Source organism: Triturus cristatus, chromosome 8 (assembly GCF_964204655.1).
Source record: "Triturus cristatus chromosome 8, aTriCri1.1, whole genome shotgun sequence".
Taxonomy (NCBI): Eukaryota; Metazoa; Chordata; class Amphibia; order Caudata; family Salamandridae; genus Triturus; species Triturus cristatus.
In genome coordinates this window covers 40,762,669-40,790,274 of record NC_140591.1, presented here as the reverse complement: position 1 = coordinate 40,790,274, position 27,606 = coordinate 40,762,669, and the positions used below count along the sequence as shown (strand labels likewise).

Sequence of the window (27,606 nt, the reverse complement as noted above, 5' to 3'; positions counted from 1 at the left end):
ATCTGGGGGTTAATTTTGTGCAAAAAAGCTGGAGGTTTAAAGAGCAACCATTTTGTATGGAATTGCATTCAATGGAAATTCGTCCCCTTCATAAAAAAAAATAATTGAACAAATTGATATTATTCCAGGTTTCTACCGACATCTGTAGGCCCTCCTAGGATTGCCTCTTATCCCGAGCCTTCAAGAATACCTCATTACCCTCTTTTTGTCTCATGATAGTGACCCAGCAGCTAATGGATCTGCGTGTTCTAGTCACTATTAGCTCTTCAACCAGATCCAAACTTGTCAAAATTCCTCTAAGCTCCAGTTCTTGCAAAAAATGTCTTATCTGAATAATGGGCCATTGCATCATTACTTAAGGGTGCCTAATAGTGGGTTCAACTTCAGTCCAGTCTTTCCAGGAGTCTAGACTTCGAAACTTAATCTAATAAAGGTAGACCCCTGATATGTACATCTACCAAGAGGGTAACTCCAATGATAGTGGGAATACCATAATGCTTTAACGGTTGTTCATCCAAATTAATCCAGGAGACTTAAAGTACCTATTACAGCAACGTGCAAAACTCGCAAAGTACTATTCTTTTACATCTGGACGGGCGAGGCCACTTTCTTTAGCTGGCCTATATAATGTAGCTTTATTATTTTTATTCGAAAAGTTTTATAAAGCGCGAACATGACCCAAAAAAGGGTATCAAGTGTGCTGTACAAAGGAGAGTACATGGCAAGTGTTTTAAAACAGGGTGCAGTACAAACTTGAACACAAGAAGTATCAGAAGAGTTACAGCAGGCAATACATTAAAAAAAAAGAAGGACCTGTGAAGAGAAACATAACAAATTTAGACCGACTGTTAAAAAGATTATCAAGCATGCAATGGAAGTGGAGTAAAGATGGCATCAGGGCTATTGCTGTAGATGGTCATTCAATATTAGCCACTTGACATATTTTTTTTAAAGAAGTAGTCGACGGGTTGTATCTGATCTCGGGGGGAAGAGCATTCCAAATTCTTGGAGCAAGACCAGAGAAGGTACGGTTGTAAGTTCGTTTCTTATTGAATTTGGGTGGTTTCAAAAGTAGAGTATTAGTTCTTCTTAAGTTCCGACTCGAACCCGAAAGCTCAAGTTTTTTTGCTAGGTGAACAGGGGTGTTGTAATGAATAGCTTTGTGCATCAGGCAAGCAATCTTGAAGCGAATCCCTGCTTCAATGGATAGCCAGTTAAGCTGAATTAAGTCCGGAGTGATATGGTCATGTTTTCTGGAGCTCGTGATGAGTCTGGCCGATGCATTCAGAGTGGCTCTAAGCGGAGCCAGACTAGCTTTAGGAAGGCTGACTAGGGTCACCAAACCATATTCTAAGCGTGAGATAACTAGGGATTGGATAGCTGACTGGATGTCCTCAGGAGACAAGAATGGTTTGACTTTCCTTCAGGTATTGAGGTGATGATTGCCGCCCCTAACAGTGGCACTAATGTAAGCTTGCCTGTTTAGGTGTTTCTCCAAGGAGATGCCTAAAGATCTAGCAGAGTCAACAACATGAGGGGTGCAGTGGAGTGCAGAGCGTTGTTTGATCCAGTCTTGGGTAGGAGCTGAGGGATTGCGGGGGGAAATCAGAAGGAACTCTGTTTTTAGGGTATTTAACAACAGATGAATCTGTGTTAGCCACTGTTGCGTTTTCAAAGTGCATCATTTAGCCTTTTTATGTCCTCAGGAGAGGAGATCTTCAAATATAGTTGCGTGTCGTCAGCATACATATGGTATTGAATGTTAGAGCCGTTCAGAATATTGCAAAGAGGTTCCATGAAAAGGTTGAAGAGAGTGGGCGACAGTGCAGAGCCTTGAGGTACCCCAATAGTGACCGGGGTACTGGCAGCAAGTGTTTGGTCGACTTTGACTCTTTGGGTACGGTTGTGCAAGAAAGAAGCAAATCAATTTAAGACAGGGCCCGATAACCCTATCCTATGTTGAGGAATGGCAATCAAGTTTTCATGTTTAATAGGGTCAAACGCTGAGGACAAATCAAGAAGGATCGGAAGACAATGGACATTTTGATCAAGGCATCTCAAGGCGTCATCAACAATGTGGGTTAGTGTGGTTTCAGTATTGTGTCCTGCTCTGAAACCAGATTGGTAAAGGTCAAGGAGCTGAAATTTCCCGATGTGGTTGCAGAGCTGTGTGTGGACGCATTTCTCGAGTAATTTCAAAGTCATGGTGCTAGAGATAAGACGAAAATTAGTGGGATCCGCTAAGTCAGTATTAGGCTCCTTCGGGATGGGAGTGACTTGCCCCATCTTGAGGCAGTCAATCAATCATGGGCTTCAATCTATCAATCATGGGCTTGTAGAGCGCAGACTACTCACCCGGAATGGGTCTCAAGACGCGGGGGGGGGTGGGGGCAGCAGCCCGTTTGGAGGGTGGTCACTGAGTCTCATCGAAGAACCAGGTCTTGAGGTCTTTTAGGAACTTAGGGAGAGATGTGGTCTGTCGGAGGTGGAGAGGAAGGGAGTTCCATGCCTTGGCCGCAAGGAGGGAGAAGGAGCGTCCTCCTGCTCTGGTCTCCTTGGCCTGAGGTACCGTCGTAAGGGCGAGCTGGGCCGAGCAGAGAGAACGTTGGAGGTGTGGAATGTGAGGCGGTGGTTTAGGTTGGCGGGTCCGGTGTTGTGCAGGGCCTTGTGTGCGTGGATGAGAAGCTTGAAGGCGATTCTCTTCTCTACGTGGAGCCAGTGTAGGCTCTATGTTTTGGCTGATGTGGCAGTGGCACAGTAGGTTGAAGATTAGTCTGGCGGCGGCGTTCTGAATGTCCTGGAGTTGGCGGGTGAGGTTCTTGTTGATCCCGGCGTAGAGTGCATTGTTGTAGTCCAGTCTGCTACTGATGAGGGCGTTTGTGACGGTTTTCCTATGTTCGTGGGGGATCCAGTTGAAGGTCTTTCGTAGTAGACGGAGGGTGTGGTAGCAGGAGGAGGTGCTGGCGTTGACCTGGCGGTCCATTTTGAGTTGAGTCCAGGATGATCCCGAGTTTGCGTGCGTGGTCTGTGAGAGGGGGCCCCTAAGGGCTGGGGCCACCAGGTGTCGTTCCAGGCATCAGGGACTGGACCCATTATGAGCACTTTGGGTTTGTTCCCGTGGAGTTGTAGGCAGCTGTTCTTCATCCATCTGCCAACGGCTTCCATACCGACTTGAAAGTTGCATCTGGCGATGTTGGGATGGTTGGAGAGGAAAGGATGATTTCGGTGTCGTCTGCGTATGATGCGATATTAAGTCCGTGTGCTCTGACGATCGATGCAAGCGATGTTGAACAGGATCGGGCTGATGGGAGATCCTTGTGTGACTCCGCAGGTGGTTGGAGTGGGTTCTGGATGAAAAGGAGGGAGTCTGACTCGTTGGGTCCTGCCGGAACAGGAAAGAGACGATCCAGTCTTTGTTCCGGATACCTGCTTCACAGAGTCTGCAGGCTAGGGTGCAGTGGGAGACAGTGTCAAAGGCCGCAGAGACGTCCAGGAGGATGAGGGCTACCGTCTGTTTTGAATGTGGCTTCTCACCAATAAGCCACACCCAATCCCTGCACTCCCACCTGGGAGGCAAATATACCACTGAACATGTCTTACTTACCACCCCTGGCACAGCAAGACTTCAACACAAAACAAACAGCACCTTTTTGAAAAGGGGTTTTTATTTAGCAGAATGCAAAGACTCAGCACCTTTTTGAAAAGGGGTTTTTATTTAGCAGAATGCAAAGACTATCACTTTTAGAATAAGGCTATCTCAGATACCAAATGCATAAGATTCAAATATATGTAGCAAACTTATAATCTAAAGGCATGAATCAATAACTGAGCAAACAATAATACTGATTAATAAACAAGCAATAACTGATATAAGATACACTGGACGTCCTGCAAGGGATCAGAAAGATAAAGATAAAGATAAAGAGATAAAGATAAAGATATATATATATATGGCGGTCGCCAGTAGGTAGTTATAGTTAGGACCACGTTTCCATAGGAAATCCGCAACATTCTATTTTGAATAACTTTGGCGCCGGTCGACGAATCCTCGCGAATTTTTCAAAATAGGTGTGGCGCTACGCTCCGCTCCTACCCTGAAAGTCTCGGGGGGATTCGTCAAAGCGGGGCCTGAGATAAAAGGGGGGTCCCAAAACGCGTTTTTCCCATGCATTTTTCCATAGGACCTTTAGACACAGCTACAGCCCGAACGGCTGAACAGAATTACTTGAAATTTGGCAGAGAGGTAGTCCTCAGGTCAAGGAAGTGCCTTTTGTAGGTTTGGTGTAAATCTGTTCAGTAGATTCTGAGAAAATAGCCTTTAAATCAATATATATATCTGAGCCAGCTTACGGTGCGCTTACGGTGCGCTTACATTACGCGTACGGTGGCGTGCGCGATTTTGATTGGCTCTTAGATCTTAGTAAACATTCGAATCGGTCGAAACCAGGAAGCGACGGCCGCCATTTTCTCTCTCGCTCTCTGAGTTGGGCAGCAAAAACGAAGCCAAAAAATGGCTAAAGAGGCAGTTTCGTCACATCCTAACCACCCAGCATTGATATAGGGGTCCCCAAACAACCCACAAGCCCAAAAAAAAAAAGTATTTTTTTTTTCGGTAATTTGCCGATTACGCTTACCGTACGCGTACGGTAAAAAAATTTAAAAAAAAAAAATAATCCACATTTTCCCCACCCCGTGTGCTTATTACATGTATAAAATTAACAAAGAATACATTTAAAAAAGATGCGCATAATATGTCCCCCATGAGCGCACGGTGCGCGAAGCGCATCGTGCGTACATGGCCCATCCCGCATAATGTGGGCACGCACGGAACGAACTGCGTTAACTGGGCGCGCAACGCCATGAATGGCGTAAAGTAACTTAGCATTTAAAAAAACGTACAAATTCACTGAAAAAACCATAGGTTTCACACACGTTATAGTTAGGAATTAGCATTTAAAAAACCTTGCAAATTCACTGAAAAAACCATAGGTTTCACACGTTATAGTTAGCTGTACATTTCACTCGTAAAAAACCAATGAAATTGCCCCGTTATAGTTAGTGCAGGCAACTATAACTCACGCGACCGCAATCTTCTGCTGATGACATATGTGTCTTTATGAAAAAAAAATATTTGTAATATATGTATAGCTAAAATAAATTTAATGGAAGAAGACATGGGCAAATAAGTGTCTAAATACAGTATTAGCATCAGCAGAGGATTGCGGTCGCGTGAGTTATAGTTGCCTGCACTAACTATAACGGGGCAATTTCATTGGTTTTTTACGAGTGAAATGTACAGCTAACTATAACATGTGTGAAACCTATGGTTTTTTCAGTGAATATATATATATATATATATATATATCACTCTGGATGTGCACCTTCCATACCACAAGGAAAACACCTCAAATGGTCAAAGAACCACACAACTAAATACATCACCTGGTGCATACACTGCCCACTTCTGACTGGGGAAATCACAGCCGGGGATCAGAGCTCAGCAAGCCAGGGTTCAATCCGAGATAGACATGTCTGCCCTCGCTCGGAATCCAAGCTCCCGCCAGACCAGTGGAGGCTTCCCTTTTTAATACATAACAAAGCTTCTAGCAAGTCTCGCCCCCTCGTTCTCATGAGAGCCCGTACCAGTCTGCTCCAAGGCCACGGCATCGGTTGATCAGGCCTTTGCTATGGCTTCGAGACGGACCATGTACATTCCTCTGATAAGAACCGGTTTTCTCTAGTCAGTAATGTGTAAAAACAGGAGGAAGAGCAGAACATGCCCTCCCCACTTTGCAGCTACGTGCAAGCACAGAAAATAGCTTCAGTCATGAAAATGGAGTTAGTTAGGCCATGCACACAGAAAGGCCCAAAGCAAGATGGAATTGAAAAGCAAGATGACATGAAAGCATGTCAAAGCTAATAAATAGTAAGCACTGCCATAAAGCAAGGTAAAGTCAGACAACAGAATGACATTAAACCATGTCAAAGCCAATAGTAAGAACTCAATTCTCACCAATGCACAATACAATACATATTCCTGCTCGACTGCACACCTTCAAATACACATCCCACACGCTCTGCTCTTGACAAGACTGTTCCACTCCGTAACAGCTCCAATTGAAAGACAGCAAGATTATAGAACAGAAGAGAAGCAGGCATATGCAGGACCATCCTACATTAAGGCTAGGGTAAAATAACACACTAAAATCAATTATAATGGTGGTAGTTGGAGGTCATCATAGGGTGCCAGACTACAAAAGTGACTCTTTCACTACACCGTCTCTCCTCTGTCGAGTAGGGAGCTGATGTCGTCCGTTGCCGCGAGAAGAGTGGTTTCAGTGCCGTAGTTCTTCCTGAAGCCTGATTGGGAGCAGTCGAGTCAGGAATCCTCCCCTGTACAAGAGATTCTGGAATGATCCTGGACCAGAGTGGAAGAATGGCCGAATTTAGTTATTTGAGAAGCTTAGCGGGAAGAGGATTGTTGAAGTGGTTAGAGGGTTTTAGAGACGCCAGGGAGCTAGCCAGCTCCGCGTCATCCGGGAGCCGGAAATAATTCCAAGATGCTTTGTTTTTAGGAGAGCCAACTATAGGGTGTGAAAAAGCAATCTCTGCCTTAGACACAACCAACGCAGGGGAACTCCAGGACCGCTGGTTAAGTGCGGCACATTGCAGTTCAAGTTCAATGTTCCTTGCTTTCTCCGAGAACTGAGCTGAGAAATCCTCCTCACTAGGGTAGGAGGCCACGAGTGCCGATATATGGTTTGTGGTACGAGTGGCTTGTTGTTTGATGATTTCAAACAGTTTCTTGGGTCTGCTTTTAGCGCTGTCCAGCTTTGCCGTGAAGTGACCCGATTTTGCACTACGAATGTGTTTGTTGTATGCGCTTCTCTTCCCCCTTAACTGATTGAGGCTTGTAGTGGAGGGAGAGTTTCTCCATAGTCTCTCAGAAAGGCCAAGTTTGCAACGTTCCTTTTTTAGGGATTCATTAAAAAAGGGTTAGGATTGTTTACTCGGAATCCTTTTGAGTTGCAAGGGAGGTATAGAGTCAACTATACTTGACATGGAATTGATGTAGGGATCCGTTAGGTCGTCCAAGTTAGACATGTTAGGGGGTGGCTGAAGCAAATTCTTGCTAATGGAGGTTAGATTATTGAGGTTGATGTCTCCCAGATTGCGAACCAGTTGTTTGCTTTTAAGCAGTTGACCTTGTCTGAGCAGGACCTTTTCCAAAATGTGAAAGGAGATTTGGTGATGATCCCACCAATCACAAGGTATAATGTCATCAAGAAGAATAATATTGTCTCTAGTTATGATAATGTCCAGGGTGGCGCCTTTATTGTAGGTGGGACCATAGCAGGCTTGGTTGAAGTTGGAGAGGAAAGCCTTAAAAGAGCTACTAGGGGATCATTTGTGTCCTTACAGTGAACGTTAAAATCCCCGAGGAAGATATGTCTAGTGTGAAGGTCAGCGCAAGAGGAAATGGACTCTATAATTTGCTCTATGAAGAGCAGATTGTCACCAGGTGGATGATGTATCATGTGGAGCAAACAAACAATCTTGCCATTGTTCCAGATTTCTGTGACTGGGTGCTCACATGAGGACATCAGCACCTTTGAAGCCTGTTTCAATGCGAGGCTGGAGTGATGGATGCAGGCAATGCCCCCTCCCGTTTTATCCAGTCTATCGCATCTGATAATGTCATAATCAGGAGGGATTAAGATGTTGAGTATTGGGGGGAAGAGTCATTGAGCCAAGTTTTGGTAAGGATCATGTGGTCCAACTGTTGAGAGATGATGAGTTCAGAGATATCAGCCGCGTGTTTCAAAGCGGATCTGCAGTTGAGAAGCATCGATTTGATATGAGAAGAGGTAGTGACAGCTTCTGGGCGAGACGTGCGGATCTGAAGCAGGTTATCACTATTCCCGCCTCTAAGGTTAACATTAGGTTCTCCACCATGGTCGGCAGAGATAGTTGGTATGTTGATTGGTGAGCCAGAAGAGCCTCGCCTGGAGCCATTGTACGAAAGAAAAAGAGTGTGCGTGTCATCAACCAACAGATGAGATAATACCCTGGGGGCCTTGAGGGGTGGTTAGGAAGAGTGCTAGTGATCCAGTATGGGATAGTGAGAGAGTACTTATCCTCCCTGAAGTGTTTAACATTGGTTGGAAGAGTAAGTCGATCAAACCTGCAGGAGGGATAGAGTTTGCAAAAATTCTCAATCTTCAATGAGAAGTGTAGGAGGGTCTGCAGGTTATTTCTGACAGTAAGGAGATTGTGCTGGAGGTCAGCCATTTTCTCCTCATAGAAAGGGAGACTAACATAGTCAGTGACTGGCCTGGAGCAATGACAATTACGGAGTCCCTTAGGTACAGTGGAGTTGTAAGATAGACACTCATCACCCAGATTGCAGGGGGATACTGTAGTCCGTAAGAGTTCCGTAATATTAACCTCGGGGGGTGGGAGGATTAGCATAGATGTCGTCCGGGCTCGGTGCAATCAGGTTGAAGGGAGCATCCTGGAGATGTATAAGTGACTGGTAAGGAAAAATGTTGCCTGAGAGATTGAGGAAGAAATATGAGAGGAGATAGGAAGGTGAGGGTTGGTATGAGATGTATTGGGGTAAGACATTGAGTATAGAGTAGGCGAAGCACCAAGATTGGTGTTACGGACGCTTAAAGAAGCATAAATCAGGGTAGGGTTTATGAGTAATATATTCATCAACTGCATCGGGGTATGTCATTTGGGGAGGGGGGGGATTGGGGCAGAGTAGTGGGAGCACTAAGGTTGTTGTTACGGGCGCTTTGAATTTGATAATCCAGGCTGACAGGGTTGGGTTTGAAAGTTTTACCCTCATCCATCATGTCTGGGAAAGAATCAGACCGGGCCATAGAGAATGAAGGGGGTCGGGGAGGAAGCAGGGCAGGAGGGAACAAGGGCTTCCGCAGTAGAGGGCAAACTCATAGGATGTAAATTAGATATCGAGTTATTAAGTGAGATTTTAATCTTCATAAAGATAATGTCAAAGCGATTAAGATTTAGGTCGGAGGCTTGAATAAAGGATGTTTCCATTATTATAGAGAGAAATGGTCAGATCAGCATTGAGTACTGGAGAGGGTAATACGACTATTCGGAAGCCGTGCTGGGTTTTGCCCAAGGGTTTTGAACGAAGCATAGAAGTTCGGGCTCTTCTCCACTGGGCTCTTCTGGATGTGTAGAACTTAAGGTCTGTAACCACTAAACCCTTTGACGAGCAGAAATAGTTATCAGAGATAAGCGTTTCAGTTCAATGTTTGAGTAAATTGTGTTTAAAGGACTTCGCTTCAAGAGGTTGGGGGGGAATAGATCATCTTAAACGCATTTAGGCCTACCAACGTCAAATGTGCCATGCGCTCATAGCAGGTAGAGCCATGATGAGGAAAGCGAGCAACAACAGGGGGGAAAAAACCTATATGTTTGAGTTCAACAAAATCGATTTGCAGACAACCACATTTTAAATGTGTAATATTCCATTTAAGGATCCAAATACGACAGGGCGAAGCTAAAGGATAAACTATTTGTTTAACAGAAGAACATCTGTGTCTTGTGAATTATAGGACTCTTAGGTCAAGCTTAGCATAGCTACTTGTTGTAGCAGAAACTTTAAAGTTGGCCGCTCCCCAGGTAGAGCAGAGTGGAAGTCCTACCTTCTTTCTTTAATCCTGCCAATTGGAGTACATAGTATCTTGTTGCAGCCAGGCTATTCCAAGATGGCTGCACCATGAGTAGCACAGGAAAGTCCTATCTTTGTTTCTCCAGCCCACTCCACAGAAGGGAATCCTCCCTTTCCTTCTCTGATCCTACAAATTGGAGCAGATATTAGCTTATCCCAGCCAGACTATTTAAGATGGCCGCGCCGTAAGTAGAACGGGCAAGTCCTAGCTTAGTTTCTCTCAAGTGGGTGAAAAGCAAATGAGAGTAAGAGATCTTCTAGGAAAAACAAGTAACACCAATGACCGACCAGGAATACACAAGCAAGGGGAGAAGTCACCCGGCATAAAAAGATAGGCTTCTCCCTGAGCGCCTTACTGCTGACAAACAGCCAAAGTGTGGGGTCTCCCCAGGAGTCACAAAGGTGCCAATCTAGGCTTTTTATTGGTCATATGAAGGCTGAGATCATTACCTCCATTTTCTTTAAAACAACTTCATCTGAAGAGTGCAGGGTATTGCAGCAAACAGGAAATTGCACAGGGTAAAACCGACATCCGAATTAAAGCAACACAGCCCATTATCGATAAGGGTAGGTTTGCCAATCGTGTGAATAGAACCTTTTTTTTTTTTTATTGACATTTTAATACCAATAAAACGACATACAATGTCAACAGATTGTCAACTTACAAACTGTGGCGCAACAACATTCTTCATCCATTATGAACGATCTCAGCAGTTTCAATTCCAGCGTACATCTATATTTAGTCAATCGGGTAAGCTTGCAAGTACTGCACCAGGTAATGCCAGTAGTCTCTGGGCCGAGATCCCATCGGTAGCTCCTCCTCGTACGTTTGTAACGTTTCTTTACAATATGTCAGGTCCTGTATCCATTGCCTAATCTGGGGTGCCCTTCTGCCGCCCCAGCACAGCGATATCCTCCTCTTGGCCATTAGCAACGCCACCGCACAGAATTTTCTTTTGGTCGCCCTTATCCCAGGGAGCAGTCCCAGTAGACATGTTTTAATGTCACATGCTATTTTCGCATCTACCATTTTCCCCACTATCTGTGTTACCTCCACCCAGTATCCAGCCACCTCGCTGCAGTACCATGCCAAGTGCGCGAAATCTGCGCCCTCCATCCCACAGCGACAACATCTGGAGTCTGCCCGCAGCCCATATTTATAAAGTTTTTCTGGGGTGTAATATGTGCGGTGTAAATATTTGTAATGAATCATACGCAGGCCCCCATTAGGTGTTAGCATACCGGCGAGGGAGCAAGCTGTAGTCCATTCCTCCTCCGTCAGCGGCTCTTCCAAGTCACTGCTCCATTTACCCATTGCATTATATGTATTGCCTGCTATGTCCTCTTGCAGTGAAGCATATAGTCTCGAAACCAGGCGTGTGGCCTTGGCATTCGTGATCAGCAGTTGCAGTGTAGCCATCACCGGTGGCTCCTCAGGGTGTGTCGGGTAGAACGCTCTCAGCGCTCCCTGCAGTCGATGATATGTGAATTGGAATAGCAGTGTTTGATTACTGATAAATGTCAGTTCTGTAAGTGGTCTAAAAGCCCCATCTTCGTAAAGATCAGCCATGGTGACAAGCCCCACCTGTCGAAGCAGTCCCATTCCCACCTCCTCCCGAGTAACCGATAGCTCCGGGTGATAGTGTATCGGCAGCGCCGGTGCATACAGTGGCAGTTTACCCGCCTTCCTGCCCATAGTTTTCCACGCTTTGGTGGTCGTGTCTATAGTGTTGATATCTCGATTGTGTAATGGGGGTCTTTGGTGGGGTAGAATAGCGTCCAAGGGAATTGGGTGCGCATCTCCCTCTTCTATCGCTGCATGTGTCAAATATGGAATCGGGTGATACCACACATGGGCATGCTGGGCCTGCGCACATAAGTAATAAAGGAGGAAGTCAGGGACCCTAAATCCCCCCTTGGTGTAAGGCAGTGTAAGAGCACGCATTCCGATCCTAGCCTGTCTGCCTGCCAATATTAGGCGAAGAGCTAGGGTGGATATCCTACGGAACACCTCGAGTGGGGGCTGAATCGGAATATTGTTAAATAAATACAATAACTTCGGCAGGATGACCATCTTCACCACGGCTAAGCGGTCCGCCAAGGACAAGGGCAACTGAATCCATCGCTCTAACTTTTCTTCTAATGCCGCAATTGTCCTTCCGTAGTTTGTGCGAACCACAACTTCCGGATCCCGATGGTACCAGACACCCAAGTATCTAACCGGGTCTGACTGCCACTCCAGGGGATAGTCCAAAGCGCACGGATTCGTGGTGTCCGTAAGCGGTACGATCAGGGATTTAGACCAGTTTATTTTTAGGCCCGAATGCTGTCCGAATCGGAAATACTCCCTCAGCAGAGGGTTTAAGTTGAGCTCAGGGTCACGCACATAGAGTAACATGTCGTCGGCATACAACGATATGTGCAGTGGTCTTTGTGGGAACTGCAGCGCCGAATAGTGATGTTTTTGCCTAATTTTACATGCTAAGGGTTCCAATGCTAACGCAAAGAGCAGGGGCGACAACGGGCATCCCTGCCTCGTCCCCCGTGCTATGCGTATTGGGTCGGAGATGTAATTATTGACCCTAATACAGGCGGTGGGTGCCGTGTACAGTAACTGTATCCCCTGCAGGAAAATCTGTGGGAAGCCCATGCGTTGCAGAATCGTTTGCAAGTAAGGCCATTCAATGGAATCGAAGGCCTTCGCTGCATCAAGCAGCACTGCGGCCGCCTTGGTAGTGGGAAGCAAATAGTGCGACAGTGCAAAGAGCGTCCTGGTGTTATGAACCGTAGACCTAGATGGGATGAATCCCGATTGGTCCGGCAACACTAGTTTAGTCATTAGTGGTTGTAACCTCATGGCCAGAAGCTTAGCTAGTATTTTATTATCAACGTTTATTAAGGATAATGGCCGGTATGAGTCACAGCATTCGGGGTCCTTGTCCGGTTTTAATAGGGTCATAATCATGGCTTCTCGTACTGACGGCGGTAGCCGCTGTCGTTCATGGGCCTCACCGTACATGTCCACCAAGTGTGGTACCAATTTGTCTACGAATGTTTTATAGAACTCGCATGTGAATCCATCCAGACCCGGCGCTTTGCCGTTAGGGAGAGATTTGATGACCTCCGTCACCTCCTCCTCAGTTATAGGCGCAGATAGGTATTCCCTCTGTGCATCCGACAGCCACGCAATCGCAACATCCGCCAGATACTCCATCATCTCTTCCGATGTTGCCGTAGATTGTGAGGCATAGAGAGCTTCATATGTTTTCATGAATTCTGCCATGATGCCTGGCATGTCAGTCCGCAGTTCGCCCCTGCTATCTCTAACCACCCTGACTACCAGTGGCCGCCGGCCTGAACATATGTTCGCTGCCAAACTTTTACTCGGTCGGCCACTTTCACCATAGCGTCGCGCCTCCTGTCGCCTGCCAATATAATTTAATTCATCATCTGCATAAGTCTGGTATTCCGTGAGGATAATACGAATTTCACCCAGAAGGCTCAAGTCGTGCATACGTTCATATTCATGTTCTAGGTCTCTTAGCCTATCCTCACGTATAGTAAGCTGACGCCGGATATCCTTAAGGATGCCAGCGGTTGTACCAATGCAAACGCCCCGAACATTCGCCTTAAATGCCTCCCACAATAGGCCCTTATCCTCCGTGGTGGGTTCATTAATAACAAAATATTCCTCTATAGCCTGAGTCAAAGTCTCCTGATAGTTCGGATCCAACAGTGCCCTGGCGTTAAATCTCCAGCTATATGGCGGCGGTGCATAATGCGGGATCGCCAGCAACACCGGACTGTGGTCCGATAGTGTTCTGGGGAGGTGTTTGACGGTATCCACCCAGTGTATTATCTCCTCTGATCCCAGCCAATAGTCTATGCGCGACCAACTGCCATGTGCAGCCGAAACATGCGTCGCCTCTGTGCCGGACGGGTTCCGGACCCGCCAGATATCCAACATGCGCCTGTCTATCATGAGTTCTTTTACTTTGCTTACTGCCTTTCTATGTGGCTCTTGCGCAGTACCTGATCTATCCAGTGCGTCATTTAGCGCAAGGTTGAAGTCTCCTCCCCATAGCACTGGCATGTCTGGCAGCTCACTGAGCGTGCGCCAGATCTTGTGGTAAAATTCGGGGTCGTCCACATTTGGACCGTACGTGTTTAGTATGGCGAGTCGCTGCCCCCATGTGTGAATAGAACCTTAATTTGACTAATTGGATGGGAGTAATTCAGTGAATATAGATCCTTTATGTTCTCCTTAACATATACTCCTAAATAACTGGAATTAACAAGGGAATGGAATTCTTACAGTAAAGTGTCAAGTGCACAGTTACATAATAAAATCTGTGTTTTCAGCATGTTAATCTTATATCCAGCAAGTGCTTGATAGTCTTGGAAAAAGTTTAAAAAACACTTTTGATTCTCTAAATCCGGGTTTAAAAATAGAGCTATATCGTCGGCATATAGCCTGATGTTAGTCATCGCACGTATTGGCGGCTTTATACTTGTATCAGTGTGAACAGCTATAGCTAACAGTTCTATAAAAAGAGTGAAAAGTATCTATCAAAGGGTGATCTGAAAAACAATTTACAACATGTGTATAGTTAATTAGAGCCCACTCGTGTGAAGAAAGAAAATAGTCTAGCTTTGCTGCAGATTTATGCCTTTTTGAAATAGAACAGAATTCATACTTATCCGGGTACCTTTGTTGCCGTAGACCCACTGCTTAAACATATTGTACTTTGACTCCCTTTTATCGCAAAAGTGTCTCTCTTGAATAAGCACTACATCTGGTGACTGTCCTTTCATTCAATCTTCAATTGCCCGTGCGATACGCTTATGACTCAGCCCATTGCCATTAAATGAGACAATTCTCAAGTGATCTTTGTGTACCCTCATCTAAGTCCTGGGTTTCAAAATATAAAGGCATTTCAACCTAAAACGCAGTGCCGAAGGAAGCCTAACTGAAGATATACTATGCCATAAACTAAAATGCAGAGCAAAAATATCCATGTACATTCCAAACAGAAATATCACTTCCCAATTGCACTCTCCCGTAAGCAAAGTGCCCAGGGTGCATTTCAGTGCGCCACAGAGAAATCCACAAATATGTAAGTCCACTGTGCTTGGAGTGAAAAAAGCATGCTTAGTATGGCAAGGTGCCCACATCTGTGCCATAACCGAAAGCGCAGTGCAAGAATATACATATGCTTGTTCTCACACATTTCAGAAACATTACATAATTTCGATTCATTTCACATCCCTATTGCATTATTCTGTATATAGCGCCTAATTTACTTCATTGCACCTCGATAAAGCCCACATGTATGAAAGTGCACTGTGCTTAAAATTAAAAAAAACAAGCCTTATATGGAGAGTGCCAAGTCTTCAAGTGCGATGCATAACAAAAACAGGTATGCTTCTATAAACAGTGCACAGCACTTTGCCTCACTATTGCACCTCCTCATTGCCTTCTTCATTGCAGCATTCTGGTTCTAAAGTGCCAAAGTGCATTTTGCATCATTAAGCACTGCTACCCGTTCCTCGCCTATCCACTTCTGCACGGATCTTTCTGGATTTACTATGTTTGCTACATTTCCATTTCTGATTCCATGAGCCATTAAACAACTGCACATATCCAAGTGTGAACTCCTCCTGCAGTGATCCCATAGGCCCCTCCCATTGCCACACACCCTGTACTACCACCCGAAGGGGGAATTGCCTGCATTACTTCCCTTGTATCTGTACATTAGCCAGGGTGCAATGGCACTGCACCCCATGGCACTTATGCCCAGAAAGTGCCCGACCCCTACCCCCCACGTGGAAGCAAATCTCTCAAAGAAGGGAATCTCAGGACTAAACATACCAGCCATAGCTCAAATTCAGCTTCCCTCAAACCCGAGGACACCCATCTCCACCCGCAGAAAAACCGCGTCTTGCTAAATTTTGGCCCTGCTAGAAGCTAAATATTATTATAAAAGGGAAGCCGAGGTGGAAATACTTAACCCAAACATACATCCAGAGAACCCTAATTTGAAATCTTCTAGAGATGCCCCTGGGACTCTTCAGTGTCTGAAGAAAATATGAAATGGTCTTTCAGCAACACATTGAGCTTGGTTTGCTGCAAAATAGATGCCTGATCCCCCCCTTAGATTTAAAGGAATCATTCACTGTAGGAAGATGGCTCTCCATATAGTGTACTAAAACAAAGTACACTGTGCAGAGCCGAGTGGCTCCCCAGTTGGGTTACAGAGGCTACAGTAGATAACACAAACGCTCTCTTTTGTGGTAGTGTGGGTGAGCAGTTGGACTCGTCAGAGGGTAGTGTTAAGCATTTGTTGTTCTCACAGAGGCAACAAATGAGAGACACACTCAAAGAATAAAGCAGAGACCAAATTAGTTATAGTATATATGTTTTGAAGCCAAGAACTTTGTTCAAAGGTAAGTACTTCTATATTTCTTCTTACAAGTAGGCAAATGGTTCAAACCTTTACGCACAATGCAATCCTATGGGAGGAAAACTCATAAATGCAATAAAGGTAGGTACAGTTGACTTTAGGGGTTCACCTTCTGGATTCTGAGTAGTAGGGGGCCAGGGTCCAAAATACTACCAGCCGTTCTCTGCGACCTGCCCAGATTCGACTGGGAGTCGGTTGGTAGCTGGACGTGCTAAAGAGAAGGGGGTGGGGACACCTAAAAAGAGGCTGCATAGGGGAACTTGGGAACAAGCCCGATGGCTCCCAAATAGAGACTTAGGTTGCAAGAGGTCTTGGAGCAAGGAAGCACAACCTGGATCGTCGGTACCCGGGCTGGGGGGTGCAGGTGCATTGTTGTTAGGTCTGCGGCGCTGGATGCGCAACGGGCGCCTTGCGGTCAGTGACAAACAGCTGGCAGGGGCAAAAATCAAAACAGCTTGACCACTCACAAAGTGGGTCTTAGGGATAGAGACCTACCTCGACAGTTGCTTGGTCGCTGCTGCTGTTGGGTGCAGGGCATCTGGTACCCCGGGGATTTGTGCTGCACACCTCCGGTTGATCCTGGTGTCTTCACACTCGGTGGGGAGACAAATCTGACCTTCCAGAGCACAAGTGCATCTCCCTGGGCATCTACGGTGTCGATCGTGCGCTGCACAGCAGTGGACCGGACTCTGCTTGTTGGTGCCTGCAGCTGCAGGGAAGTAGCTCCTCTACTGTTGACAGGATGCAGGCAGGGTTTCGTGCGAAAACTCCACAGCACTTCTGCTGTTCTGACCAGGCAGTGACTCTTATTCGTCCTTCTCTTGATCCGTCGAATCCAAGTTTTTGGGTTCAGGGGTGCCACCTTAAAACTCAATTTAGGGGCGATAAGGGGAGTGACAGGTAGTAGCCAATGGGTACCCACCTTTAGGGTGTTTACACCCTCTATACTACCACTTCCTGTGGGAAGTAGGCATAACCCTGACCCTAAAATGCTAAACCCGCCCAAAACAACATGGAGGAAATTGAAAAGTTGGGTCCACATCAGCTAGTCCACCTGAGGGGTGGTGCTGGCTTGAAGTGGGCAAACCTCCTTATCTTACTAATTTTCCCACCTGTCTAGCTGCCAAAAATGGGAGCAGGACGGGGGGGGGGATGGACATCTCCACTATCTGGAGAGGCCCGAGGTTGCATAACAAAGGCAGCAGAGCCTTTGAAGCTTCCCACCCTGGACGGCACATCCTGCTTGTCCTGGAGGGTCCTAGATGCCCCAGTCCCAACCTTTTGCCCTGGTTGGGCCTCCACCATACCAGAGTTTGTAGTGCGCTCAGGGTGTGAAATATGCAGTCATCAGTCTCAGTGTTCATGAAAATGCCTATATATTGGTTTCAAGTTTTTTGCGTGTCGAGAGTAAAACAAGAGCAAAACCAGCCCCCAGCTTGTGGGTTGAATGTGTGTTAGGTTTCAACATGTGGTTTTAATTACATCTTGCTAGTAGGGTGGAAAGTGAAATACAGTGTTGCATTTTTGGTTACAGAGAGATACCAGAACAATGTATGATTTAGCAGTTTTGGATATTAGTAAAAAAATAAGCTATTGCCATACCAGCTGTCGATGGGAGTACTTACCTAAGGTGGAGTACCAACGGCGCCCTCAGGATACTGAGAGTGGACGAAGATCTGCAAAGGAAGAAGAGAGGAAAATGTAGAAATAGAAGAAAGACTGGCAAACTGAGAAAGAAGGAAAATTTAGAAGACAGGAAGGCCAATATAGAGGGAAGACTTGGAGAGGGAAAACCAACAAATGACTATAAAAGATTTTTTTATGCTGACAATCTTTTACTCCAAGACGTGGTATGCAGGAGACCACCAATGAGGAGTTGAATCATAGAGGAGGATACCCTTCAGCATAGGGAACATGATGAGCAACTACAGCACGGATGACAGCCAGGAGGAATCAAAACCAAGGAGCTGATGTTGGAGGAAGGACAGACACATAGCCAAGAAGCAGAACTCAAAATACAGACAAATGACAGAGATAGAAACCTGCCCTCCACCTGGTAACGCTGTGGCTCCGCAATGGTTCATTGGAGGACCGTGGCTAACCAGGTGCGTGACAGGGGTAGTTCGCGAAGGAACAGGTCGGGAGGAGTACAGACATTGAGGCTGGCATGGAACCCTTGGAGGACAACTAGGACGAAAAGTGGACAATCATGCGTATAATCCTAAAATCACCTGGGGTTCTTTTCTTTGACTAGCAAGTCTTGATGGCCAAAAACTAAGGGTCTTGCTCATGTGATGGAGGGGCGAGGAAAAGAAAGTGGGAAGAAATAAGAAACAAAACACAAGAAAGGATAAAACAGACAGGAGAAAGAAAGAGAAAGAAATATCAGTGCACTATAGAAAGCAGAACATAGCTGGAAAATATATAGTTGGGAAGAACAGCAAAATATGAAGTTGAGAGGAATCGGCTATCCAATAATTTGAGATTTTTTTATTTTACTTGTGTTAAAATGACACTTACCTTTTCCTTTTTTTTGTGGAGTTTTATATAGCGCAAACTAGACCCGAAGATATCAGAGCGCTTTACATGAGCACCAATTATGTTACAGGGGGACACATTCATTTTTGTTAGGCAGGAAGATTAAGTGATTTGCCCAGAATTCCAGAATGTTGACTCGAACCCGGTTCCCTAGCTCCGAGGGCGACCGCCCTAGCCGTTAGGCCACATTCTCTCCCTTTAATCTGAGGACACTGGAGGTGGAGCCCCAGTCAGTCTCCTGCGCTAAGAAGGAGTCTGAAGGGCTTAAGCCTAAGGAAATCAGAATTTGAGCCTATACGATAAATGGAAAACAAAAAAACATTTAATTACTCAGAGAGCCTTGTAGTTGGCCTGTGCTACTAAACTACAACAAACATAACAGAGACTGAGAAATTAATATCCAGAGCCCCACAGGGATCGACCCTCAGCCCCACCCTTTTCAACATACACATTGCACCACTCACCAACATCATCAACGTCATCTCCTATTCTGATCACTCCCCGCTCATCCACTCCAAGAATGACAAAACAACCACCGGCAGAACCAACTTCTCCAACTGCATGACCATGGTAGCAGACTGGATGCAAACCAACAGCACGCAGCTCAACTCTGACAAGACGGAAGCACTGGTCTTCGGCAACAAGACCTCCCCAATGGACTCCACCAGGTGGCTGTCGGAGATAGGACAAACCCTCACACCCACAGACCATGCAAGTAACTTAGGGATCACCTTAGATGGCAAGCTCAACACAACGGCTCAAGTCAATGCAGTGTGCACCTCCTGCTTCCATGTCCAACGCTTGCTGTGAAAAAAAATCTTCAAATGGTTGCCTCTAAACACCAGACAGACGATCACACAAGCATTCATCACCAGCAGGCTGGACTACATAAACACTACCTATGCCAGAATCTCCAAACAACTCCTACAAAGACTCCAGACCATCCAAAACACCGCTGCAAGACTCATATTTGACCTCCCATGCTGCATCCACATCACACCACAGAAAACTTCACTGGCTCCCCATTCACAATCATAGCCAATTCAAACTTCTCACGCACACAAACAAAGCCCTACACAACACAGGACCAGAATACCTGAACAGTTGCATACACTTTCAGCAACCACCTAGACACCTATGCTCTCCCTCCCTCGCTCCACTTGCACATATTTGCCGATCCTGCAAAAGCAAAACTGGAGGTCGCTCATTCTCCTACATCGTATGCAAAACTTGGAACAACCTGTCTCGACACATCAGAGGCTCCTCTTCACTTCTTGAGTTCTGCAAGAAGCAGAAAACCTGGCTCTTTGTAGAAGTACCTTGGGGATCACAAACCTGCACACCTCCTCAATCGCCTGCATACCATCTCAGGTGATTAGTGCGCTATACAAATCATTATAACTAAGGCTCCCTGTATTCCGTTTTTACCTATTTTTACAGATAAATACAGACGGAAAACCATTTATTTTCCTGTCTGTATTTATTTTTAAATGTGGATAAAAATGAATTTTGGGTTATTTATCAGTGATTCTAAATGCTGTTAATCATGATTACCAGGCCATAAGCTGTGTGGATAAATACAGGTAAAATTAGCAAAAAATAATTATGGATAAATAAAGACGGAAATGACAAAAATATAAATACCATAAAACCGGGAGCCCTAATTATAACATAACATAACCCACATTCCACACCCTCTTTTGTCCAAATATCCTCTGTTCTGTGCACAGTCAGTGTGTTTTTACAGTAAGAGTTAATGTGTTTAGGAGTGCCTTTGTTTCTCTCTGTCGGTGCATCTGGCTTTGTCTGTCTCTGTACCTATCTCAGACCCCTGGGGCTGTTATGGAAAGAGCACTCTAGGCTTTGGACTGGAGGCAAGTATTAGTGTTTGACCTTTTTGATGAAGGGGTGTTTGCGGCCTGCATCCATCAGTGTGCATCTGCATCACGTCTCACGCCACTCCCTTATGTCATTTTTAGGTTTCACCCAAGATTTCCTTGAGAGGTCTTTGGTTTGTTTCTTTTCTTGCCTCTCATGGGTCAGTGCTTGTCAGTTTCACTTTCCTCCTCATGTGTTTCTTCCTTCGATGGACCATGGACAAACAACGGAATAATTGCTTTATTGGTGTCCTTCCACTGCTCGGGCTCGGATTCAGGTCTTTTTTTAAACCCTAGCTCACAACCGTCGTTGCTTCTTTGTCGTTGTTGCTGGTCTGTTGTTGCTTGCACCAGCAGCCTCCTGCTGTTTTTGTTTGCCCCCCTGTGGTCTCTGATCGTCATTGCTTGTTACATTTTGGTTGCACCTAGCATTTTATTTAATCTCTGAAGTGTGAACAAACCAGGCAAACCTAGAATCTTGGTTGGAGTGAAAAGCAAGTGGTCAGCTATAAGGGTCTTGCGTATTATTTTCTTTCTCTCTGCAGGCAGAAAGCATGTGACCTCCTATACATACAGGAGACAGACAGACACGAGCAAAGACAGAACAGAACAAGTACATACACATATAACAATATAATAAAAAAATACTAAAGTATATACACAAGAGGTCTAGAATGCTCGACCTAAAAAGCAACTTTACACCCACATGTCACTGTAGCCCTGAATCACACTGCAGACCAGGGGTAGCAGGAGAAATCTGAAAATGGCGGGGGACAGAAAAAAGCAAGGTGAAATCCAGTGAGTAAGCAAACAAAACATGCAACCCCCAACTCCAAAAAGAAGGTTTAGCTGGGGTGGGGAGAATTCTGCAACGAAAATTCCATTGTGAGACCATGTATCCAAAAAGGAGTCTATATCCATCCAGCATAAGAATTAAGCAAGCACTACATGCCATGCAAAGGTCTGCTTAGTGTGTGTTCTCAAACGAGGCCTGTAATACAATGGAAACAGTACATTTTAGCTTATGCCACAACAGTTTCACAAAGAGTTGCACTAATTTCATTATAACATTAAACCAGTTACAGCTTTCCAGAAGGTGGCGCTGTTGCAATACACTACTTCAGAACACCTGCATTATATCAATCAATCAAGTGCTACTGGCATCATTTAGTGTCAAAAATGCTCACTGATGTGTTTTCTTAAGACGCCTGAAGCATTTAGTGGAGGTTTCCGATATCCATGAATGTTGCGCCACAACAAGTCAAAGCGGGCCGTCTGTCATCTGTTAAACATTGAAGAGGGACTGCAGCAAAACAGATGCTGCTCACTGTCCAAGTTACACAGGGTCTAACTGCACCATGCCAAGGAAATCACTGAATTTCATCGGCATGATTGGGTCACTCCTGCAGCACCGCTCTCTCGACAATCAATAAAGTAAAAAGATAAGAACTATCAGAAAGAATCCCATACAAGCACAATGGTCGTCCCATAATTACCTGGCTGCTCGAAGATGCTCTGATGGATGGGTGTATAACCTGTAAGAACAAATGGAAAAAAATTCAGACCTTAAAATCAGAAAGGAGGAGTCCCAGCACCCAAACGCAGAAGCTGCCACTCATGTAAAACGGTTTATGAACACCCATGCTGTATATAATGAAAGATGGTACCCTCCCCAAGAGTGGTATCATCTCATGTCTGGGCCCTTCCTGTGCTCACATCCAACAGAGACCAAGCCAAAACTGGTAGGTATCCACCTGCAGGCCTGAGCGCATCTTCTCTCTTGAGTTCAGCACTGCGGATGACCTTACCTGTGCTGCACATATGTAATGCACCCCCTGGATCCAGGGTCAAGGGGCACAGGAGTGAGTGAGGGGGTTTAGGCGCTTACATCACTAGTTTCAGGGAGCCAAAAAACAACAAAAGGTGCCGGGATCCATGAGAGGTTGGATCCAGCGCTTGCTGTATGTGTATTCAAGTCTCCTCCAAGCAGCGTGCATCCGAATTGTGTGTCTCCCATAGAGGTCATGCTCGTGTCCAACATGTGTTTGCTGTGCAGCGTGGCAGCATAAACAATGTACCACAGAAGTGAGACTCAAAGTGCACTTTCCCAGGACACCATAGCAAAGCTGCCAAGTATTCAGATTGCTTATGTGTGACATTTCCATGGTTTCAGGGCACTTTTGAGTGACACTCAACTGCCAATGTGTGACACTTAGAGTGACATTTTCTCGTGAGTTAAACCAAGTAATGAAGTTCATGGAAACAGATACATATCAGAAACTACACCCTTTGGAAGAATGAAAAAGCTCTAAAACTATATTGAAACTGCTTTAAAACCCTGGCAATAGAAGCTTAATGCTTGCATTATAACACTAAATTTATGGAGGCAATGTGGTAGCTTATACTTTAATACAATTTTAAAACAAACATACTTATCGTGCTTTCAGTCACAGGCTACGACCATGCAGCACTATAATACAGAAGTCGCTATACCCCACTGCACCTATCTGGACTCAATTCTGGTTAAACACAACATCTCTGCAGTGATTGCATTAACCAATTGATGTTTTATAAACAGTAACTTTAAAGAATGAATTTTCCATTAATAACATGTATGATTTATCATCTTCATTTAGTTGTGTGGTATTTTGCATTAGACCAACAAAATAATTATAGAATATTTTGTCCTTGTTTCTGTCTGGTTGTAACACCTAGACTGCATTGCTCAAGCAGTCAGCACTCAAGCCCATTTATGCCTAATGACTGCTGCAGTTTCAATTTTCACTAGATAGTCAAGGCTAGCTTCAGTGCAGGGTATCTGAGCAGCATATTTCATGGGGGACTGCAGCTTGGCTTTTACCTGCATGGAGCCGGAAATTGCCAAACATCAATCAAGGCAATTAAGACAGAAATACCATTCATTCTCTGTGTGAAATAAGTTAAACCCGGGTTTTTTTTTGCGTCTCATTCTAAAATATTAATTAAGGAAAACAGGTCAGCCATAGAATCCCCATATGCTCTAAAGCAGGAGTCTCCAACCTTTTCTGGAGTGAGAGTTACTTCTGCTCAAGGAACGTGCTCCTGAGCTACTTGCAAATTTTGGCACTACAAAATATTGACAACATGAGTAAACGTTCCACTACTACCACCCTTAGGAGGATTATCAGTAGTGACCCCCAAGCATCCCAGGCGAGGTTACCAGCAGAAATACCAGGAAAATGTTAGCAATATTAAATGGTGTCATGGAACTAACGAAGTAACATTCAAATCATCATGTGCCCTCTGGCAGAAAGGACACACTCCTAATTAAGTCTCACCAACTCAAGTTGAATTATCATCCAACTTTAAATTTGTTTTGGGATCGCAACCTTTTGTATTCGTCAGTATAATTTTCCAAAAATGTACATATTTTTCTATCAAATACCACTTTTCATTTTGATCAAACAAGCTAGATGATCCATAAAAAAAACTTTTTCAGGAAAAAACAAGTTTTGTCTTCAAACTATTAGTTTTTATTTTAAGGAAAAATGCAGTCCCCAAACAATAGTTTGTCATTTTCATCTAGAACATACATGTACAAATGCCTCACATGGACCGATCCTGCTTCAAATGTCCAGGTATTACAATCATAAACTATGGATGCTATCACCATGGATCTCTGTATTATGCAAATAACGATCGACATTGGACGAGAGCCTCAATTATGCCATGGCTGGACACTATAATGGCCAGAATGCCCACCTTATATCAGTCATTGACATTATATTGTGAGGGCCGGCACCCATCATGTCATGGGTGGCAAAAAGTAGCCCAGCTATGTCAATGATGGCTTCCAGTATGCCAATGATGGCTTCCAGTATGCCATGACTAGACCACAAATGCTCACAATAGTCAAGGATGACCATTAGTATTCCGTTGGTACCGTTATGCCATCCATGGGCACAATCGTGCCAGAGATAAAACCATTATGATGGAGTCTAGCACATACATTTGGAGGTCCTTAACACCAGGCACAGTTTCCAGGAAGCAATATTGTTTATTAGGGAGGGACACAATATCAGACAGTCACACATAAATTAATGCAGCAAGTGGCTCTTAAATTTTTCTGCTCTGGATTCATAATCTGCTCTCAGTTCTTGTGCTGATAATGCACCCAACTAACACACTTCCACTCTGGCTCCTGGAGTCTCACCACTGCTTACTGATCATTCTAATATTGCCACTCTTTTTTCATGGTCCATTATTAACACACATGGTTCGACTAAGAGCAGGGTCTACAACATGGCCAATCTCCTTGTGACTTAATTGGATTGAGAATGGATACAGATGGTCATGTGGAACACACCTACAGGCTGACAAAGTATGTGTTTGTGTGTTATTAAAAGGCCCTGTCATTCTAAGGGCCTTGCGATTAGCAGTGCTGTCTGCTTTAATATGCTTACTTACTTTATAAACCTTTATTTCGGTCAATTTGATCATAAAAGCATTTGAACAATATCTTACATTTCATTTGTAATTAAACAGATAAAAAATATACGGTCATCGTAAGACATTGTGTAGTAGATACATAATATAACCTGCGGAAATCTATATTGCAATCAATCCCAAGACCACAGTCTGCATTAAAGTGCTTATGCAGTGCATAAATACAATTTACAACATCCGGTTATTTTTCCGCCCTTGTTCTCTCTCTCAGATCAACTATTCAAACCAAAAATATATGTTTGTATAAAGTGCCTGTATAAGTCAATAGGGAGATTATTACCATCATCACTGGTTATATTAAAGTGCTTGTGCATTATATAAATGAACAGTTTACGATGCCTTATTTAATAAGTAAAGTGTTTCCATATTATATATATATATATATATATACTTACAGGAAACCAACCGCTGGAAATTCAATTCTGCACGCGGCTAGTTTCCATCCAACTAAACTAAAAATGAGTATCCCTTACGCAGAGAATTTAAGAATGAAACGAAACTGTAGTGAAGCGGTTGCTCTAGGACATGCCCAGGGAGCTTTAACACACAGATTTCTTCAAAGAGGATATAAGTTGGAAACACTAAATCAGGCGAAATTTAAAGTAGACAGTTTGGAAAGAAGTGCATTATTAAAACCAGATACAAAAAAAGCTGAGGAAAAGAGGAAGCACACTCAGAGTGAGATCCGTATGATCACTGGTTTCAGTGCATACCAGGCTAGGGTGAGAGACAGCCTGAGTAGACACTGGCACCTTGTCAAACAGGATCCAATTTTAGAAGGAACAATCTCACGAAGGCCATTGGTGACTTTTAACCGTGCCAAATCCATGAGAGATGATTTGTTTAAAACTAATTTGGAAACTAAAAAAGGAGGTGGTTGGCTCAAAGTAAGTCCTGGCTAGCATAAATGTTTTAAGTGTAAGGCCTGTAGGCATGGCAAGAACACACAACAGGTAACTTCCCCTCTCCTGAACAGCCCTTGGAAATTAAGAAAACCTCTAAATTGCAAGAGTGACTTTGTTGTTTACATTTTGAAATGTTCTTGTCCTAAGATGTATGTAGGTAGTACCATTCATATGGTTCACGTACGTATTTTGCAACATCTTAGGGCAATAGGCAGCAATGACAAAAATTATGTAGTTGCCCGCCATATGAACGAATTCCACAAAGGCAATACTAGTGAACTAGTATATTTTGCTATTGACCAAATCCCCAAGGATCAAAGAGGGGGTGACAGAGAAAGGAAATTATGGAAACTGGAGTCTAAATATATACTGATGTTTAATACTAAAAGTCCACATGGCATGAATGTTGAGGAAGATTTACATGTACATTTGAAATAGAGGTATCCATCTCGAACATTTTTAGCTTTTTTTAAGCTTTTTTATTATATTTTAATTTGCATTAAGTCACAAATGAATAGATAGTTTCCTTTAACTATTAATTCGAAAAGTCATTGTCATAAGGAGATTTTCAAATATTGATAGGACACAAATAATAAGTTTATTATGGATTTCTCTATGGTAAAGTACTGTAATGCACTAGCACTTTGTTGTTATTATACTGCGGTCTTTGCACATAAGAAGGCATTTGCACTATATTTAGCATTGTTTGCGCGTAAGTTTGCACTGAGCAAAGCACTAGCACTTTATTATTATTTTTATAACATCTATTGAGATGAAATTAATCTGTATTATGAAGTATGTGTCCTACAAAGATATCACTATGTGTCTTTCTTTCTCCTTTGGTTTGGATGTCAAGGTCCCAACAGTGGATTGACATGAAATAGTCATTGCGATTTGCCCGACCGAAACAATGAAAGATGAAAAAATTGAATTCGGGATAGGGGCACTCGCCCAAGGGGACTCTATAATGACTTTGCAATGATTATGAACTTTGGATTATACGAGCTTTGTACTGCTGAACCAATATTTTAATGCACTTGTGTTTCAAATAATGTCGCTCTCTCTATTCTCTTTAAAAGAATGCTTTGATTAACAGTAAATATATGAAATATTGTTGGATCTTTTATAATCAAATTTATTTGATTTTCTTGAATTAAAGCAAATCATGAAAAGAGAGAGCTAAGCACTATACCAAGAAACAAACTATTGTGTTTTGAATCGGCATTACATGAAATAAGTAGTAGTCTGTTTTCCATGTTCATTTAGGAATTAATCATGTGACTCTGTGACTTAGGTTTAAATGTAATTGATTTGTTCGGGTTAAACTGTGTGAGCAAGGCAGTTGTGCCGAAACGCGTAGCGAAAAAGAATAAATACCCAAGCCGGATGGCTGAAAGCATCTCCAGTGTCGGTGTCCGATTTTTAAATAAGTCGGGTTTGGTTGGAATATATAAGGCCCTTGGACAGCAATTCTACTTCTTAATAGTCCTACCCGCCGAAGTAATGTGCATCATAATAGTAATACATTGTTAAAACAGCACTAAAATGCACATACAATTCATATAAAGTACCTTCAGTTAAAGGGAGATGTACACCGATTTAATCATTATCTTTGGGGGACATTTTTA

At 44.0% G+C, this 27,606-nt stretch overlaps 1 protein-coding gene across 1 annotated transcript in view; it reads right to left on the bottom strand.

Annotated features, from left to right (window-relative positions):
* The window catches only part of LOC146799917 (uncharacterized), a 77,933-nt gene that overhangs the window by 37,022 nt on the left and 13,305 nt on the right, over positions 1-27,606 (bottom strand). Inside the window, exons 2-3 of the mRNA XM_085620866.1 lie at positions 22,085-22,123; positions 17,799-17,849 (exon numbers count right to left, since the gene is read on the bottom strand). The gene's annotated coding sequence lies outside the window, so the exon portion shown is untranslated. The remainder of the gene's footprint in view (positions 1-17,798; positions 17,850-22,084; positions 22,124-27,606) is intronic.